Genomic DNA, 7,545 nt, shown 5'->3' with positions numbered 1-7,545 from the left:
ACCTCGAAGTCCCTTCATCCAAATAGCGTCGTTGTGCTGCTGAATTTCGGAGAACACAAGGCCCTATTATCTAAATAGCGTCGTTGTTCTACTGAAATCTCAGCAAATATGAAACTCCTTCGTCCAAGTAGCATCGTTGTTCTGCTGAAATCTCGAAGCAAACTCAGAGCCCTTTCATTTAATCAGCGCCGTTACGCCGCCGGTTTCTCGACAAGCTCTCACGCTCCTTTGGTAAATTTACATTTATTTCCCAGCTTTTTGTATTTCTATTACAAAAAATCAGTGCAGGGTAGTTACGGGGTTTAGGGCTCCTTTTGCCTAAATCCTGTAACGTAAACCCCTCTCCTCTCTGTAAATATGGCTACGTTCCCTCGCCTTATCACACCACTCTATCTCCGGTCCTACCCTAGACGAATGAGACAGAGACTAGTGCCCTGGCGCTCCACGGTGTTGGACAAACAGAGGGAATCATAAACCCAGAGTTTCACTTCCCTTCTGTACTGTCTTTTCCGTTTAATTTAGTTAACCTGATTGTGGTCAGCTACGAGATCTTTCGGAACTCATACCACAGCATATGATCTCAATCATGATAACCACCGCTTATTTTCGTTCTTTTGAAAATTATTTTATTTACATTCTGGAATTACGCATAATCCAAAAAAAGGATAAGTTATCCTGATTAAATTCTTCAAAAATGTCAAATCAAGTCAAGAGACCGGATTCATCCGGGCAAGAGGGGTGCCTAACACCTTCCCCGATTGTTACCATAACCCTTACTCAGATATCTGTAAGAACCATGCCTTAACAAACAGAGCAAAATTAACAGGTTCTAAGCCCCAAGCAAAAGAACCCCTTTGGTTACTGTTCCTCCAATGAAATTCGATTACCTATCCCCTTTTCATAGGAAGAACATGCTCTGGGCCCTAACCTAGGTGGCGACTCTAAGTTTCTCATTCTTGTGGGGTCTGGATCACGGTCCCGAGTCCGCAAGAAACGCAGATCAGTTAACACTCCCCGAGTACCCGATGAGGTGATCCCCCGACGCACAAGCACGCGTAGGAAAAATCTGGCTCCACAGTTATATCCAAGTCAGCTTTCTTCTGGACGAGCTGGATATTTTGATGAATATCAGACGACCTAGTCCTCAAACGAGCTACAATTTATCCTTTTATGGCATAGTTTTACCCGTTGCGTTATATCCAGATCGATTTTCTTTTGGACGAACTGGTCCTCGGACGGTCAATGGCTGGCAGAGCATCAACCTCTGATTGATCTGCGCTAGTGAGAAACACGTTAGGGGTTCCGAAGTTGTGATTCCGGGAGACCACTCCGACGCTCAAGTCAGAAATCAGCACAACAGAAGAAAACCAAGCAACAAGAGAGCTAGAGAATATTCTTGCTAATGATTCAAGATGTTGAAGATAACAGAAGATGCGTACCTATGTATGCGTCGTCTTTTATAAGGAATGAGTTCACAGCAGCTTATGAGACTTGCCCCCAGCTTACCCATAAAAAAAAAGTTTATAAGACTTGCCTCGATAGGAATCTTTCCTTATTGGTCGATTCTCTTTGTAATGGGAGTGCCACATTTTGTTACAATGAGGTCACTCCCTAGTGAAGCACACTCTTGTAACCGTATCCAAAGTCAAGGACCTTAACAACAAACAATTAAAGCCACAGCAAGCAAAAATATATTGATTCGACGGTTGGGATCTACCAACAGGGGGCACATACATGGTGGGCCCTATTTGAATAACCTGTTCCAACTAAAATAACTGCCTTGGAGACCAGTTCCTTAACCTATTTTGGAGTGAAAAAGCTTCAAATCCAAACAAAACATAGGCGATCTTCTCTCTCATTAAGACCAGTTTTAAACCTCAAATTAGAGACAATCAAAGCCGTAACCGTTTTTGTCCTCTAACTTAAAACTAACCCAAACAAGCTTCTCCCTATAAATTCAAACCTTCTAACTCTATTAACACACAATCCACTATTAATTACGCATAATCCAGACCGCTTTATCCAAATGACAATGGCTAAGACCAGATTCATGGCAATTTGCTTCGTGGGTTTGTTCGTGTTTATGCTTTTCATGGAAGCAAAGGGCAGTGATCTTAGCGATGGGGCCGTTGGCCAAGATCGAGCCCCTTGTACTCCCTCAAGTAAGGGAGACTGTAAACCCTCTCAACAAACTCCCTATAACCGGGGGTGCACCTCAAAAGATGACTGCAGAAGTACTCATGGCTAGTTATTATTGAAAGACCCTACAGTCCAACAAAAATAAGGTAAATTCTTTCAAAGGATCCTATGAATTGGGCGAATTCGAGCAACATGTCGTTGTTTTGGGGCACCAATCCGTGTTAAATTCTCCATTTTACATCTGATAGTGATCAGTGACCACTTGTTAAAGGGCTTGTTATTGTTGTAGGACCCTACCTACCCTCCATAAAAAATTTGGAGGGTTTTTTGTTTCTTTGTATCTTTATGTATTGATATCCTTTGAAGACAACCATTCAATAAAAATGACTTTGTGACATCGACCCACTGCCCGTGTACCGCAATGGTCCTACGAATATTGATGGAGTTCGGCATATTTTTCATAATCCCACCTTCATCGGTCTAGACCTTTGATCAAGCATGATGTAAAAGCCATCCTAAATATATCGTCCAGTAGGTTGTTTTTTGCATGCCTCAATCTTGTGAATGAGATAGTTTGTGAAATCTATGAACGTCTACGAATGAGGCCTACTACCCGTTCAACCAACTAATGGTATTAAGAGAATCGCCCTGACTGTTAGCCTGTCCAAATCACTAGCATTAAGGATCCTGATGCCCTGAAGCACCACTCTAACCTCAGCTTCATTAGAGTATGTGACCCTAATGGGACCTGTTAAGGCCCTTTTAATTACTCTCCATCTCTAGGCAATACGCCCATGGTTTTAAATTTCGACTGAAATCCGAAATTTAGGACCGACATTTTGGATTTCGGTGGGGACCGAAACCGAAATTCGAAATTTCGCAAAATTCCAAATTTCGGAATTTCAGAATTTCGGTAATTAAATGCTATTTTTTATTTTTATAAAAACGTTACAAAATTTCGGCCGAAATTCCGGACATTCAGTCCGAAATTTTGGCCCGAAATTTCGGGTTTCGGTGGGGTCCGAAATCAGTACCGAAACCTAAATTTGAAACCTTGAATACACCTACTCCAACCAGCCTCAGATTTCCAATGCTAGAGCCATCAAAATTTAACTTGAGCCACTCAGGATCAGGCGGCGCCCAAAAGAGAGTAATCAAATCCACCCTCTTGGTTCTATAGCAAATCTCCTTCCAACATCTGTGAAGGTTGGAGGTGGAGTGAAACTTGAATGAAGGGAGAACCTTCACCCAAGATATAACAATTGAAATAATCTTTGTGAATGTGAAAATAGGGTTTTAAGATCAATTTTAAATAGCCTGGAATTTCTCTCCTTCCATTGCAGAATCTTTTTTTTTTTTTTTGAATCGTTCCATTGAAGAATCATATTTTTTTTCTCAAGGGTCTTTCCACTACACAGTGGAATTTAATGATTGTGCAAATTTTTTTATATTGGTAATGGCAATTTCTTCTGGTGAAACTCTGGTAGATTTTTAAGAATTCGGGTGGAGCTTTTACCATAAAATCAGGTTGTATTCGGGCTGATTCCAATTCATTTTTTAGCTAAAGCTCAACCCGACTCGACCCAAATTGCACCCCTACAATTTTGTTTAACATAGAACTACTGTCTACTAAAGCAAAGGCCTTTCTATATGTTAGGGGCCGTTTGGATACACGAATTTTAGAATCTAGGTTTTTAGTTTGAAAACAGTGTGAAAGAGGGTTAGAGACAAGAGAAGAGGACCAGCCGTCGTTTCTGACTCATTCTTTACTTCTCTCCCTTCTTTCCATCAGCAAGAGAGGAGCAGATCCTCCCATATTTCCAGGTTTAAGAAATCATAGGATGTAGGAGAGATTTTTAAAACCTGATTTTCTTGCTTAAAATCCAAGAAATGCTGTCAGGACAGCATCCAGCAGCTTGATTCATACCCTCTATTACACTGTTTTCAAGCTAAAAACCTGGATTCTAAAATCCGCGTATCCAAACGGCCCCTTACTAATCTATCCCTACAATATAAAAGTTTAGCCCTTGGTCATTTGTAAAGATTCGAGAAAGAGAGGGTCTACGGAACCAATCAAAAACCTTGCAGGATATGGCAATCAATAATTAAAGGCATGTTTGGCAACCGTGAAAAATATTCCATGAAATATCTGCAGGCCCAATTGTGTGAGAGGGGTTGAGAAGGATGCATATGGAGAGGATTAAATGGGCTACTCATGAAGCACTTGCAAACTTGTGAAGCATTCAGCCTACTCATGAATTTTACATCCACTGAATGAACTGTTAACCAAATTACAGAAGAAGAAGAGGAAGGATTAGAAACTCTTGGATTGAACAATTTTTTTCCCTTAGACAAATATCATAGATACTAAATGAGCCTCGTGACAACTAAATTCTCACCATCTTTGATATGAGAGACAATAGTAAATTTCAGAGGTGAAACAACATCCGCTATTGCAATAAGGAAGTCCTCCTGCCGGCATATCCCAGTTGTCTTCATCCTCCGCAGCCTCGGCCCTCTTAGGTGCACCATCCCCTTCTGTTGGTGTGAATCTCGGCCCAAAATGTCTGTAACGGATCAAATGGAATGGAGTTTCTTGTTAGCCATTTTCTGTTTTATGGTGATTATGTTTCTACAATTATAGAGAGATCCTTGTGATTTCATGTCTGTATGCTTGTAAACTTTCTAGTTGTTATGATCAAGTGAGAAACATCCAATGAGAAAAATCAATAGAGGAAAAGAAAGTGGGATCCATGTTTAATCAACCATGACAGACTTTCATATGGGCCTTTCAGACTTTCATGTAGAGACCTAGTTTTAGATCTGTAGTGCAGAAGGAATCAGCTATTTACATTGTGCCAGTGATTAAAAATGCTAAAATACTACCAACGCAAATCGGCTAAAATACTGCCAAGGCAAATCCAATTCAATTCGGTGTGTCATGATCAGAGTACGCAGTTAACGAGATGCTAAGTAGTAGGTTAGCCCGGTTGTAACTCAGGAAAGTCAAAGGTGTTTTGAATTACTTTGTACGGAAAAATATGGATTCTGGGAAGAACGCTAGTGAGGTAAAAAGCTCTAGAATTAGGTTAGTCTCAACCTAGAATTAGGCCGGTGCTGCCTCTGCCCTCTGGATTTGGCATCCTCGGCCGGTACACCTCCTCCTGCATCCAAAAGTGTGTTAGAATATCAAACGAATATCAAAACACACATGCAAAATTCAATTCAATTCAATTCAAAGACAGAAATGAATTTCCATACCTGTTTGGCTGATGGACCCTCCTGTATCCCCCGCCCCTGCCTCAAGGCCTCGATCTCCTGCTGAAGGACTAGGAGTATCTGGCCATCCTCTCGTCGAGCCTGCTCCAGCGCATGGATCCGTGATTCCCGCTCCCTGAGAGCCTCTGCCTGCTGAGTGACAAGGAGCTTCAGGCTCCCCACCAACAGTAGCAGGTCATTCGCCTGGTAGCGAGGAAGCTGCAACACCAAAAGAATTCAAATTAAAATATGCAAACAATTTTAAAGTACTGAAATAAATGCATAAATCAAGTGCCTCATGCGGCCTTGTCAAGAAGATCTCCCTCGCTCCTCTCCTATCAGAGACTGAGACGCCCCAAGGTAGTGCTCTGAAATGGTGGATGGGCCAGGCCCTGTCCAAGCCAGAGGAGGAACCCGTCTGCTGACCCCCTCGAGCTGTCGACCGCGTCTGAACTAGGGGTGCAACTTGGGTCGGGTTGAACTCAGTTTTTTGCCGGGTCGGGTTGGGTTTTCGAAAATCCGGGTTGGGTTTGGGTTGGACAAACTCAACCCGATTTGAATTCCGGTTGGGGTGTCGGGAACCCGACGGGTTGGGGTGTCAGGAACCCGACCCGACCTGGAAACCCGACTTGTATTTTTAAACTAATAATATAAAATATACTTAAAATGAAAGTTGAAAATTTACCTTTTTTATTTTCCCTCTCAAAAATTTTAATTTTCTATTTTACTTTTAACATTACCTAATATAGTAAAAGTAAAAAAACTAAAAAAAGGAATGATATTATCCCTCTAACGCATAAAATATTAAAATCCCCCCTTTAACGTTACTTGTTTGTTAAGTTTTCAAGGCAAATGGAAAGACGGAAAGTTAGAAACGTTAAAAGACTTAAAGCCTAAAAGGGGGTCAACCCGACCCGACCCAACCCAACCCGATTTGAAAATCGAGTCGGGGTCGGGTTCGGGCTGAGCAAATGGTTCCTCAGGTCGGGTCCCCTCGGGTTGGGGCCGGGTCGGGTCGGGTTCGGGTTGAGCAAATGGCTCCTCGGGTTGGCCTCAACCCAACCCGACCCGACCCAAGCTGCACCCCTAGTAGGAACCGGCGGAAGGCGCCCCCGTCTCTCTGGAGAAGAAGACCTAGACGAGGACATCTCGCCTACTGCCAGCCCCTTGCCCCGCTCGGGAGCAGAAGGCCTCCCTCTCCCTGCTAGGCCCGCCTAGATAGGAGCAGGCTCTCTGAACACTGGACCGCCCCACACCTCGGCGGTCGTGGCCATGATGGCCTCCTCGACGGCCCGAGCCTCATCATAAGGCTCCCCTGCGAAAGCAGGAGCCTCAGGGGCAACCTCTGCCTCAGGATCCTCCTGCAGAAGACAGGATAATTCAAATCAATAAAAGAAATTCAGTAGCCAGCAAATCAAAACTGAAAGGAAAAGAGATGTGAAAAAGAATACATGTCATGAAGTCAGTAGCCCCATCAGCTGCACAAAAGCCCAGGCCCCGTAGTCCCCAGGCAGGAAGTGGTCATCAGGGATGTCAAACCCTCGTGTCTACAAGATCTCTAGCTGAGCCGGCTCGACCCAGTCCAAGATCCTCAAGCTGCCAAAGGGAGGAGGAGGTATCCTCTGAAGCTCATCCCCAAGCCCCTGGAGGGCTATCCGATCTGGTAGGTAAACTGCATGACCCAAATGACAGTGGAACATTGTCATCCTCTGAGAGACGAGCCTGGTGAGCGCAAACTCATCTCTCAAAACCTCCTGGTGATCATCCAGAGGTCTCCACCGGACTTGTCACGACACGGGCCATTTGTCAAAGACATGAAGATAACTCAAAGCAAAAAAGTGCAGTACTGAAAATAAAAATAATTTAAAGTACTCACAGCATCTGACTGAATCCGGTCAATGGCTCCACGAACCTGATCCGCCGAGTAGATGAGGCGCGACCCCGAAGGTCCTATTCCCCAGCGCATTTGCACCGTGAAATATACTACGTCTAGCTCCCTGGGCTCAGGGGCAAGAAGGCCAAAGCACTCAAAGGCCCATGCCTGTACAAGAGTCATCAAACAAAGGAAAATTGCTTAAAACAATTCATATCACAAGCAATGAACTAAAAAGCAAGCAAATTCAGAATTCAAAAGAGAAGGGTAAAAAA

The sequence above is a fragment of the Tasmannia lanceolata genome, unplaced genomic scaffold, assembly GCF_043159265.1.
Source record: "Tasmannia lanceolata isolate RefF3 unplaced genomic scaffold, GAP_Taslan_0.1 ptg000018l, whole genome shotgun sequence".
NCBI lineage: Eukaryota > Viridiplantae > Streptophyta > Magnoliopsida > Canellales > Winteraceae > Tasmannia > Tasmannia lanceolata.
Note: the sequence above shows the minus strand (reverse complement) of the source record.